We start from the raw sequence: 13,407 nt of genomic DNA on the forward strand, positions 1-13,407 counted from the left end.
ATTATTACCACGCAGTGTGTGCTTTGAGGCAGTACGCTAACAACAGTGAGTTAAGTCTTTTTAATGCATGGCCCAGTAACTTCCTTTGGGTAAAAGGTGCTCCTTCTAACAAATTTAGCATTTTGTTTTTTACTGTGGATCTTTTATGTTCATTGTTCCATCAAGTCTTAGAGAGATAAAAAGTAGTGGCATTGCAGGTGTACCATAATCCCCAATGTAAGCTAGTAAAATGGACTCCTCTGCCCTGGCCGGGTAGTAAGATGGTAATAATTGGGTTGCATTGTTCCTCTCACACTCTTAGGTTCAGTTGTCAGTGTGACTGCTGCACAATTGTCAGTGTTGCCCTTGACATCCTGTTAGAATCTTACTGGTGTTCCTTTTATCCACCTCACTAGGAGAACAGGCAGAGTTTTCATGGCCTAAATTCAAAACTGTGACTCTATAAGCTCGTTTGTTTAGATCAATGCCTTATTGACCGAGGACAATAAACAGCGATTATTACTAGTGTGCAAAGTTCATAAGTTATTTTAACTATATTGGAAAATGCCAAAAAAAGCTATTAGTAATATGGTTCTTTTTGGTAAAGTGTCCACAAAATTGCTGTAGGATTAGTACTTCCTCCTGTGCCACCACTAATTGTGGGTGGAATTCTTCCAAGCACCGCTGCAGGGGACAGTGTTTGTAAACGTCAAGGTGGCTTTCTGCTCGATCATCTGTAGTACTTTTTAAATTCACTTGACAGTCAGATGACTAAGATGTGCTTATTCATGTTCAGCCCCTCCTTTTAAGGCATTTACACGTTTTGTATGCATTATTAACATTTTGCATTCTAGGTTTTCCTTTGTTTATTTTCGATTTTGGTGTAATTTCTAGGGTGTATCCAAAGTTTTGGTGATTCTACATAACAATATCAAAGTCGGTAATATTGACACTGCTCCAGTCGCTTTGAGAAGACAACTAGTGTTGCGTGCGCTTTATTTAAATTGTAAATAAAGTAGTAAACACAATATTTGTCATGTATTTATGTAACTCATTTTGTGGTTGCTGATTCTTTCTTTGTACTTTATTGTCCTATGTTTGCGGTTGCTTGGCCTAATCCACTCTCAACCTGAATTACTATAAGAACGGGTGATCTATGTCATACCAGTGACCATTAAGGCTAAATCTGTCTGTGATTGTTGAACAAGGTTGTCGAATGTTTGTATGGCAGACAAAAACACGTGACGGTGCCATAAAATAATAACGGTATTCTAAACGTTTGCTGAAATAGGTGAACCACATAAGTGACCATTGTTTATTGAGCATCCCCAAAACGTCTGCGAAATTGCAGCAGCCCACTTGCCTTTGTTAGTCTAGAATGATAAACCCGAGCTTTTAGCCAGATTAATGAGACAGATTTATCACCTTTCCGCATAACGTGGCGGCAGGTGTGACTACAGGGTCTATGTGATAATAAAGGATACCAAATGTATAACTATCAGAATGGCAAGCCTGTAATGTTGAAAATTGTTAATATTGCAGTAGTAACTACGACGAAATTAATGTAACGAATACTACTGTGACAAAAATGCCTGTCAACCCCAACCCTTACTGAAAACATAACCTTAACTATAATCTAAGCATTGCCTTGACCACATCCTCAACCTTGAGCATAAGCAGAACAGTTAATCCTCACCCAACTCTTATCGGTCCCTAGCTCCCACCTTTCACATTTGAAATCAATTCCACCTTAACAACTGTTAACCAGAACGATTTTATGCTATGTTTTTGTACCTGAAATGAAGAAAGCATCAATTTCGCTTTTCTTCTGCAGTGTTTTTTATTTTTTATTTTACATAATGTCTGACTGAGCAGGCCACCTTTTTACACTAATTCTCGAAGTGAAAGGCCTTAGTCCTGTTCGCTGCCTCTGAGACGTAAAATTCCTCGCACAGGATCTGTACTCACTTTTCACGTAAAACGTCCAGTCTTAGAGCAGTTATTTTGAACGGACGACGCTTAGCTTCAGATCTGGCCTTTCCAGGTCAGAGAAGTAATATCGTTGCAAACGTATGTTTTTGGACCATGCACAAGTGCGCTGCGGCTGCTGGCTGCCAGATGGGGGTCCCTAAGAGGATGACATTAACAGGGCCAGAGACTAGACAGACGGCAAGACATGTGCCAGTGTCTCGTGATGCTCTGCCCTGTAGTTACCAGTTAAGGCAATTGAGACAAAATAAGCTAGTCTGTCGGAACTTGGTAGCAGACAAAGCCTGATGCTAGGGCTGGTTGGGACTGTGCCATCTTTACCAGAGGCAGTGGTGGGACCAATTAAGGACACAGACGCGAACCCCCAGAGAGCTCCCAGTAGGTAGTTGAGGCAAAACACCCGTATTTAATGTGCAGTTTTCCCTGTCAGACTTAAGGAGTGGTATCTCGTAGACCCTTAGTCCTATGTTAGATGAACCTATCTCTGAAGAGGTGATCGTGTGCCTGGGATTATAGGCTGTTAGTGTCTTTAAAGCTGGAAAGGTTGGGGTGGAGACATTTTATGTCAGCAGTCGGACACAGAATGGGCTCTTGTCACAGTGTACCTTACTCACCTTTTAGTTGTACCAGTCTGGCATATTTATCCCATAGATTGGGGTGCCTAAGTCTCTGGCCCCAAGAAGCTTGCTTCTACCTACTTCGTCCACTGCAAAAGTGGAATAATGCGTCCCACCTAGTGGCACAGTAGATCTCCAGTGATCACTTTACATGGGCAGTATTTTGGAGCACCTGAGGGAGATTTTTTAAGAGCATTAAAGAGAACTGTATGTCACCATGAACAACCATTGTATAAGATATGTTATAAAACGGATGATCTTTCACTTAATCTATGCAAAATCTCAAGATTTTGAGCCAAATAACGTAGAATATGTCTCCTACATAGGGAGGGTTGGCATCCATGTGTTTCTTTTCCACATTGTGATCTCATCATACTAACTTTTCTCTAACTATTTGCGCCACCAAACTCGCCCCCCAACCCAAAAAGTGCAAGCAGCCTCACACTTAATCAGTTTACATGTGGGTAATGTAACACAATGCCTCCAGCGTGGAAAATCTGTTAAAATGTCACTTGGACCAGTGGTTCCCAAACTGTGGTCCAGGGACCCATGGAGTCCACGAAGACTCATTAGTGGGGCTCTGTCACTGCTCGGAAAATGAACTCATATTAACAGGTTAATAAAGTGAATGTATATAAAGTGGCTACATTTACAATTGAAATTATTAAAATGTAATGTAAATGTCAAGGAATTTTAAATTAGAGACTACAAATTAAATTAGTATCCTCAAATTGATTTGTGGGAGCAGTGTAGGTGAATCAAACAGAATATACTTTTACATTGTATTTGTTTGCAAATTAAATAAAAAGTGTAATCATTTGTGCATGTGTTTGATGGAATGCTTGTTTCTGTATTTTTTTGTTATTGTTTTGCTGTTCTAATCATCAACAATTTATAGTATTGGGTCCCTGGCTTCAAGTAATGACTCAGTGGGGGGTCCCCAGATTCGAGTACGAATTCACCGAGGGTCCCCCGTTTCCAGTAAGGATAAGGTGGTAGTCCACTGAAGTCAAAAGGTTGGGAACCACTGACCAAGACTGCCCAGTTCACAGATACAGAAAGGCCTTGAGCTGCGTATGGTGTGACAATCTTGACATTTTCTAATGTCCTCTGGGCATTGTTGGAAGGCTTCAACAAAACAGGAAGAAGCAGCAAAAAACACTCCTGGCCAATTGGCAGCCAGACCTAGTGAAAGAGGCCGTCCACCATCTCAGTAGACTGCCTCAGGGCCTGCACCATTCTCAGCCTTTTGCAATACTTCCAATTCCTAGCATGTTCCTTCTCTTTGCATTTCTGTGATGACTTTCTTAAGAGCTAAGAATAAACCGTCCCATTCTGTGTTTTAAATGGGCAAGTACTAACAAGTACTGAGCACCTGTACTTCTTAAATTTGAAGGAGAGAATACCAGTACTTCTAATCAGGGTCTCGCAATACTTTTAATGAGAGAGTACCTATACTTTCCAAATGTAGACAGATAACCCTGGGATAGAGAGTACCTACCCTTCTACTTTTCCATTTAAAGCACTGGTTTCATTGCACATGGACAAAGCAATTTCTGTCTCCTAGAGGCAGCAGGCCTTGGTGAGAGTCAAGTCTCTGAAAGGCAGTGGACTGGCATTTCAGGCTAGGTAAGGAGAGGCCTTCTGACAGCTAAAAAAAAACTGACATCTGCTCCACTTCAAGCATACTCCGACTTTACAGATTCCTGAAGTTGATCCGGCTTCTTTGCTCATTTCCATGTTTGAGGTATTCAGGTGTGTGATGGTCCCATCTAGAGTGCCTTTGGTCTCCATGGCACCTGGTGCATGCTGTATGAATTCCAGCCGTGGGCTGTCCCTCAAAGCAATTCAGCACTATTTTTCTGCTTTCAGCAGTGCTGATGGGCGCCTCAGTGACACCCCTAGCACTGACTCCAGTCCAGCCGAGGCCCTCATGGCCTGTGAAGCTACCAATGCCGATTTCCTTTGCTGCGTCGATGCTGTCAGTGCTGCCACCATTCGCTTTGACATCCCTGCCTCTGGCACCTGTACAAAAGTCTAGAAGAGAGGCTCAATGCCAACTGGAAGAGAAACAATTCAGGAAAATTATACTGTTTATGAGCTTTTCGGCATGGACACTGAACAGGCAGCCCTTCAAGAGCCCTTACAGAAATGTCAAGGGCTTGCTGAGGCTAATGGATTAAGTACGTCCTCTCAGTTTTGGAGTTCCTAGACCCATCTGGGCTCCTCCCATCTGGAGCAACTTCATCCCATTCCATCATTAGAAAAGTGACAGGGGTTCTTGAGTTAGGTTTGCCTACTGTTGAAACTAAGGCCAATTTCAGACCAAAGTCTTACAGCCTTCCATCCACACTTCAGAGCCAATGCTACCATTCAGTGAGGCTCTCCTTAATATAGACATGCCCCTGGTGATCCATCATTCCTGTTGGAACACTGTTTGCCATAGAGCCTAGTAAATTCAGGCCTCTTCTTTATCCAAACTTACACCTGAAATGTTTCCTTCTGCACTGGTTGATACGGAATCTAAAAGGATTGAGGCTTTGACCAAAAAGATCTCTGCAATCGGGAGTCTGGACTTGAATTCCATCAATGCCACGTGTCCGGTAGGGTTCTATGTTCATGCCTTTGGGACATGGCAGGTCTGCTTATCTCCAATCTTCCCCTGCAACTTCAGGCCCATTTTTCAGACCTTATCAAGGACGGTCAAGCAGTATCATGGCAGGTTACACCATCCAGACTGGATACAGCAGATTTGACTACCAGGACAATATGGACATCCATCACTGTCAGGAGACATGTCTGACTGAGGACCTCTGGCCTTTCACTGGACGTGAAGTCAAACTTGGTGGACCTTCCCTTTGAAGGTATCAAACTGTTTGGAGAAAAGACCGACTGATCCTTGGAATGCTTAAAAAACTGTTCTGTCACAGTCCTGTCCCTTGGTCTGCAGACCCAAAAGAAGGAATTTCAGGGGTTTTGAAAGTTCCAAGCATTTGGTGCAAGGCTCAACTTCTTTCAGCACTCAACGGCAATCTCAGAGCCATATTCTGCAACAGTACAGGGGCCATGGAAAGTGCAGAGCCAGTCACTTCCTCCTCCATACAACCTCCAGAGGGAACCAGCCGCTTATCAGGTAATCTGAGACCAATGTGAGGTAGTGCAGTCCCTTTGTCCACAGGCCTAGGGGGCCATAACCTTGAACAGTTGGTCAGACAGATTGTGGGAAAGGGGTATGCCCTACTCTTCCAGCACTGTCCTCCCTGGATTTCCCTTCCACATGATGGCCTTTTGCAGGAACACCATCTCTTAATGCAGGAAGAGGTAGCAGCTTTGCTTCAGAAAGGAGCCATGAAGTTGGTGCCAGAGCAAGACATTGTACAAGCATGTTGATATTTTACTTCCCTGTTCCAAAGAAGAATGGCGGTCTACATCTGATCCTGTAACCCAGGGTCTTGAATTTCTTCCTGTGCAAGATGATGTTTCTTGCTCATGTTCTGTTGGCACTCAAAAAGGAGACTGGATTGTATTGCTCAATGTAGAGGACGCGTACGTCCAGATACCGATCCTGAAGTTCAACAAGAAGTACCTATGCTTTGTGGTGGGTTCGGACTCTCTATCAGTTTGCATTTCTTCCTTTTCATCTGACATCTACACCAAGAGCCTTCATAAGGGGGATGGCAGTAGTGGCAGCTCATCTTAAGAAGATGGGGATTCCAGATTTTCCCTACCTGGACGACTGACTTCTGAACGCCTGGTCCCCAGAAATAGTGCCATCACACCTGCAGTCAGCTGCATCCTTGCTGCATGACTTTGGTTTCTCTGTGAGTGTGCCCAGATATCACCTGGAGCACCTCCTGTTTGTAGGGGCAGTATTGTATATCACCCTGAGCCGAGCCTTTCCACCTGATATGAGGATATGGAGCATTTATGTGTTCTTCCTTGAAGGTGCTTAGTTTCCAGCCCTGTGTGACCTTTGCCTGCTCGGTCTGCTAACTTCCTGCATCTTCCTAGTCATGCATCCCACTGGCATATGAGGGCTCTCCAGTGGTGTCTTCGCAGGCAGTGGTCCCAGCACATGGACGACCTCGTGGACCCCATTGGGGTTTGTTGTGATGCTGCAGCAGAGCTTGCCGGAAGGTGTGTGGCAGATTATCTTTCCAGAGGGATGTCATTCCAAAAATCTTCCAGCTTTGGTTAATATAATGTTAGATGCCTCTACTCTAGGATGAGGAGCTCATCTGGAGGAGCTAGAGATCAGAGGCCTCTGAACTCCAGAAGAGCAGTGTTTCCAAATAAATCTGCTGTAACTGAGGGTTATTCACCTAGTGCTCTAGGCCTTACTTCCTTAATTTTGCGGTTGGTCATTCCAGGTCATTACATACAATATGACTCTTAAGCTCTGGTTCCTGAGAAAAAAAAACAAAGTATGTGGTTGGAGGTGAATCATTTCGTGAGCTCATTTTACACCATAGCCAATGACCTGGGTTTTCTTGTTGACCACGAGTAGCCTCTCCATCCAGAGGTTGGGAAGAACATCTTCGATCAATAAGGCATGTCACACGTGGATCTGTTTGCTTCTTGTTTCAGTCAATAGTATCTAACATTCTGTTTTCCCCAGCATCTGGTTCAAAGAGCCTTGAGAGGACGCTTTCAGATAAAGTGCAGGTTTCCTCTTCATTATGCGTTTTCCCTCCATACACTTGATTTTGCAGGTTCTGGGGAAAATCTGCCAGCAGCTGGCGCAATACTGTCCCTGCCTTTTCCCACAGTGATGCGTGTCATTTACAGGTGGCGTCTAGTAGGGAATGCAAAGAGAGAGGTCCTTTCAAGTCCCTGGGTGCTTCCTTCACTCCTACCTACCCACACCAATTATGACATTCTGGCTTCTTCTGCACTTGTCACAGTGTGCTACGTAGTAAAACACATACACTGATAAGAAGGAAGAGACCAGAAGCCCACAACCAGTCGGTGTGCCGCATTGACCCTCTCGGTAATGCAGTGAGCATACCGTCCACCTAGTCCAGCTTATTGGGGCCAGCCCTTATGGATCCTGGTTTGAGGGGTCCAAGCATCTTATAGCTGTTTTTGTACATTCAACAAATATTATCCACTCTCTGACGTGAGACCAGATAGGCGGTGTCATGGTGAGTCAGTGTGCCTGCTGCATAGATATGTGTGAAAAATCGAATTCATCTCAATAATTAATAAATGACCATTGTTCACCTACACGCTGGAAGAAGTTATCCATTTTTGCTAGTGGATCTGTTTGACCATTTAAGCTTGATCTCATTGGCCAGCCTATCTTTCCATGTAAGATAGTTAATTGAGTTTCATAATCATTGCTCTGTTTTTATTGAGGGAAAGAATGTTATAACTTTCTTTAAAATGTACTGGTGGCTGTAAGACTTCTTGAGTTCTTTTGTTGTCCTGGTGAAGAGTCCAGCTCCTTTGCTCATGGGGCTGAAGTGTAGATTATTTCGAATTTAAAATGTATTTTGCTACTTTAAATTGTTGAGAAATAAAATGGGTTTAATTCACCTTTTACTTTGCTGTAAATAATATTGTAAATACACAAATCATACACTTTTTTACTGCTGAAACAGGATCCTTACTATCTGTGGGCCTTTTTGATTAGATGCTAATCCATAGAACTATTATGCTCAACAAACTGCTCATGTAAAATCCGTGAACATTGTTATTTTGCATGAACGTGTGTCCAGGTGTCTGGTACACGGAATATAGACTCATCTATAAGTCTCCAGCTCCCTTTTCTAGGTAGCATAAGGTTAACCGCCCATATGTCAGTGGTAAGAATGTCTTTTGCAGAGAGCCTAGTGTAACTGGCCGGTCAGAAGCTCTAAGTCTGGTAGGAGTGACTGACCCATTTATTCTTACAAAGTCAGTAAAATGTGTGCCATTGATAATGTGCTGAGAGGTATGTAGGTTTGTGCGTTAGGCTGAAATCTTTTTTTTTTTTTTTTAGCTGTGCCTAGAGGCTGGTTAGTCTGTACAGTGCACTGTATGATTGCACTTGCTCATTGTGTATCACTAAACTGACCAAATGTCCACATTATAATATGGGAGGTTTCTTTAGATATGAATTGCCATTAGTGCGGCCTTGCAGCGCTGTCGGACTTTGGTGCCTACCAGCACGGTTTTTGCAGATTTTTCCACAGATTGATAAGTGATTTTGTAGCAGGATCAGCAGCAGCAGAGTGGGTGTGGTTAGAATTGTCTGTGTATGTTTGATTGTAAATTAGCTGTACTATTTAGTGAGTATAGCCAGCGATCTTTCCCATTTCGAGTACATTAGAACACTGGCATGTTGAGCACTCCATTGAGCACAATGCAGTGCCCCGGGTTTCTAATGGCCGGTAGAAGACTCAGGGTAGGGTCAACAGATTTTGAGGAGTAAAAATCGGGACAGGTCAGACATAAAAGAAGGACTAAAGACTTTACATCCACTTTTATATCTGTCATGTTCGTTTTTTTTTTTTTGCGTAGCTTTGTGAATGTGTGCCTATACATGTGTGTGTTTGTGTTTATATAAATATATATATACACACACACACACACACACATAAAGTATGCATACATTAATTATTGCATACTTTGAAGGCGTCTGTTAAAGGAGAGCATACTTTTAATGTATGCTTCCCTAGATAATCTGACCTTTGTCCCAAAAACTGGGACTTTTATGTGACAATGTGACCTTTGTCCTAAAAACTGGGACATTTGTTTAAAATTAAGAGAACCGTTGGACACCGGGACAGTCCTCTACAAACCGGGACTGTCTGGGGAAATCCAGGACGTCTGGTCACCCTACCTCAGGGCACCCAAGGGAATTTCAATCCCCTCGGGTTCTCTGAGGCCTTTGTTTTATTAATTAGAAGATTCTGCCCTCTAGTGGCAGAATGGTCTAATAGCTTTATAGCCCTCTGTAACTAGCCAATAAAGTCCTGCTTCCTTGTTAAAGGCCCTCGCCTTCGGTTCCGGCCTTTAACTCTGGAGTGGGCCTTTAATGGCGGACTGTAAGGCTATATGGATTTGAGGTATATGTATGAGGTAGCTAAGACTATTCACCGTATTCCTTTAAATCAGGGCTGTGCTTTATGGGTGGTTTGCTGATGTAGTATGTTACCTGTTGTCCCAGAGAAGTAAGTTGTTTTATGATAGAGTAATGTGAGCTCAAACACGAAGATACCGCTGAAATTATTAGTTTGATATATGTACGGTGTTCTCACTAGTCTGTTGGAAGTGATCATTGGGGAACATCCCCGCTAGAACAAAATGGCGATCGATGGGTCTTGATTTAAAAACCCTGGCAAGGCTCACCTGGCGTTCCAAACCCACAAAGGTCGGTAAATTGGGTACCATAAATTGAATGCATTATGAATTATATACCTGAATAAATTATAATGCAGATATTTTATTGCTACTTTGATGCTTTTACTAAATTGGACTCTTATGTTTTAGTAATTGGAATTCTCTTTCTTAATTGTTATATCACCTTTGTTTTGTTATGGCTATGTACTGAAACAATAAAATCGAGTGGGCACCATAAATTGGATAATAGTAAAACCCGTGGGTTAAGCGGTCTAGAACTGGCAGGAGTGGAGTATGAAGGGTTGTGTAAAAAAGAACACATTATTCATTGGGTTAATACTGTTGTGAGCCTGGTGATACTCAAACCATGTGATGCCTGAGTGATCTATGTGCGCTCATTGGTCTGGCTAATGTGTTACCCTGTTTGATGTGTGTTTCTTATTTGAAAGTATTGTGCGCACAATGACATTCAAGTGCTGATCGCATCTACACGGCTCTGCACTCCCACCTAGAACTCCCAAGAAAAGTGCACAGCTGTGTATGGTGTATTATTGTTATGCTGTTGTGAGCTTGTTGATACCCATCTATTCGAAATGTTGAAAGGAGAATACTGTATCGAGTATAGTGAGAGTCACCTTTGCGGTACATCTGCACTGTGTTGTATGCATGCTGAATATTCTGCCTAATATTCCTCGTTGGACGCAGGGTAAAGTAATGTGTAGACTTATGCCCAACTTGTCGGCCGGTCACTGACATATGGGCAAACAACAGTGTAAGTAAGGCATGGAAGTCACACCCTTATATATTTCGCGAGCCACCTGGCGTGGCCAAGGACGCCACTAAGCGTGGAGAAGAGAAGTGAAAAGGCGTGCGTGCGGGCACCTCCAGCCACGACCCGTTCATAGCAGCAGGCCCGTTCAGCGGTGCCCTGCTCCTGCCATGGAGGCACAGCCGCACCACAACCCCTATCCTCAGGGGCGTCACTGAGTGTCCAGCGTGCTGGGCAGTGGTGCCCTGCTCCTGCCATGAAGTCACCCCTTATCTCCGTACTGTCATTTCTGGAGTGCCATCAGCATTCTAGGAATCATAACTTTGGTGAAATATGTGAACGTGATTGTGCGGCCATGGACTTTTCACCGAAATATGGAATATTTGACACACTAATTTAAATCGCTGCGCATGAGGTACAGTTACGCAGCAGACGGTGATGATTACTATAGTGAGGTATTTAAAGCGGGGGCGGTGTTGCCCTGATAGTGAAACATCCCCGCAATACTTACCATCCTCCAGAAGGAGCGGAGGCTGCTATTTTGTCACAACCTGACCCTGTTCAAGTTGTAGCATCCTTCAAACTCAGGTAACTGACTTAATGGTTCCGCCTGCGCGACCTTCGCCTTCACACGCTTTCAGGGGACGCTGTCCTTCAAGGCTTGCCATGTTTTGCGCTGGGCATTCCATGTGCGTGTTCGTTGAACTTGCCAGAGGCCCGGGAAGAGGGAAGGTCTGCTCATTCAAAGGGACACGTCCCGCGATAGGATACCGCCCTGAAAGGGGCGTGCCCCCTCTAACAGTGTCACGGTGAGCGAATATGCCGACGTCCTTTGATAATGACTATTTCCTCACGCCCCCACCTCTTCCGCTCCTAGCAGCCTGGAGTACTCTTGAAAAAGTTATTTTGGTGCGTCACCCTTGAGTATGGACAGGCGCCGCGCCTCCATGGATCCCGGGAGGGCCTGAGAGCATCGGAATTGCCCCCTCCCCGGGGAAGAAGGTATTTTTTGTAATTTATTATTTTCGAGACCTTAACCCCTCAGGTGCCTTCTTGCCTAGCGCCTATTTCATCGTCCTTTGGGGAACGTAAATTTTTGAGTTGTGAAACAGAATTGAGGTGCACGGTGATTTTCCTGCATTCAGTTCCTAACAGGCGTGTCTGGGTTCCTTGTTTGGCTGATAAGATGGCAGACTTGGGTAATGTTCCCACTGCAGTGATCTCTGTGTTGCCGCCCGACCTTTCCGCAGTTAGTGAGTACATGAGCGTTGTGTACAACACAATAAGCCAAATCTGCTTCAGGCGCCTGGAAAATGCCGGGTGTGGGATCGTGGCTGGTAATGAAAGGGTTAAACCCAAGCGAGAAGTGATGCACAGCGACAAGAACAGGTGCTGCTCAGCAGTGATAACTCTGCCACTGGATGCCAACTCCACACACAGCCCTCCGTGCCGCTCTCTCACACTGCCCAGCGGTGCTGACTCTGCCAGTGGATGCGAGCTCCGCATACTCTCCTCGTGTCAGCACTTCTCATCAGTGCTAGCTCCCCTCACTGCCCTCTCGTGCCTCTTCCTCAAACTGCCCACCCATCCCAATTCACACTGGCCACGGGTGCCAGCTCCTCAACCTCCCCACTGGCGCCACTGCCACTGATGCTAATCTACACTGATGTAAACGCCTCAGATTATATACTTGTGTTAGCTTTCTTCACAGGGTCCACAGGTAGCTTCTCATACAGCCCACGAGGGCCCGCTCACAACAATGCCAAACAGTGGCATTGGTGCTATGTCCTTACATTACAGTGCCCACCGGTACCAGCTCACCACACGGCCCACCAGTGCCCCCTTTGTACACACACCGCCTGGGCTGCTCATACAGCCCAACCGTGCCATTGGCGCATCTCCTTACACATCCCATTGGTAACAGAGCATCCCTACCCATTGGCGCCAGCTTGTAATTATCTCGCCGTGCCATTTCTACCGTGGCAGCTCCTCACCATCCACTAGTGACAGACGCTGCGAGAACCGCACTGTGGTCCCTAGTGCCACCTTCTCACTCTGCCCACTGGTAACAACTTTTTACTCTACCTATTCCAGCATCCTGATTTTCACAGGCTTACAAAGCCAAAGAGTTATAAATCCCCGCCATGATTAACCCAATTTAGCGGAACTCGTTTTATTACTTAGAAACAATGAAAAAGACGAGTCTTCCATGCTTGACCTGGAGCCTGTGCTTTTCAGTTTTACAGAACTTTGCAGCGGGTGCATTAACATACTGTGCTATTTTACCACCTATCACCAACTATCACATTGTTCTCGTGTCTTGCTGCGTTTGTTTTTCGTTTTTTGGCGATAAACACAGTTTGTCATTTTATGATTAATATGTAAATACAATCGAATGTTGGATTCACTGCTGCAAGAGGTGATTTATAACTTAATCACAGCGCTGTCGTGCTTAAGCCAGTTTTCGTCTCTGTACTCGTTAATGCTGTGCCGTTGCTGCCACCAGCAGTGGCCAGTGAGAGCATTATGCAGATACCCACATAGTAATGTGAAGCGCTTCTCCAAAGTTTGTGCTACATGAAACTTCAGCACTCCTCCGATCGAGTTTGCGCTAGATGAACCTTTAAAAAAAAAAGTTTTAAATACATTAAAAAGAACGCCCTTGCAGCCTTTGTGCGCAGACACCACAAAGAAACAGTGGCATGCCCAAAACAAGGAAATAACATA

The 13,407-nt window shown here is 44.5% G+C and overlaps 1 protein-coding gene across 5 annotated transcripts in view; it reads left to right on the forward strand.

Moving 5' to 3' along the window:
• LOC138268449 (mothers against decapentaplegic homolog 4-like) overlaps positions 1-13,407 on the forward strand; it is a 430,729-nt gene that overhangs the window by 78,453 nt on the left and 338,869 nt on the right. The window contains exon 1 of one of the 5 annotated variants that reach the window (XM_069218100.1): positions 11,546-11,682. The exons of the other annotated variants lie outside the window; for them this stretch is intronic. The gene's annotated coding sequence lies outside the window, so the exon portion shown is untranslated. Of the gene's footprint in view, positions 1-11,545; positions 11,683-13,407 lie in introns of those variants that run through there. 5 annotated transcript variants of the gene reach the window in all.

The sequence above is a fragment of the Pleurodeles waltl genome, chromosome 12, assembly GCF_031143425.1.
Source record: "Pleurodeles waltl isolate 20211129_DDA chromosome 12, aPleWal1.hap1.20221129, whole genome shotgun sequence".
NCBI classification, from domain to species: Eukaryota; Metazoa; Chordata; class Amphibia; order Caudata; family Salamandridae; genus Pleurodeles; species Pleurodeles waltl.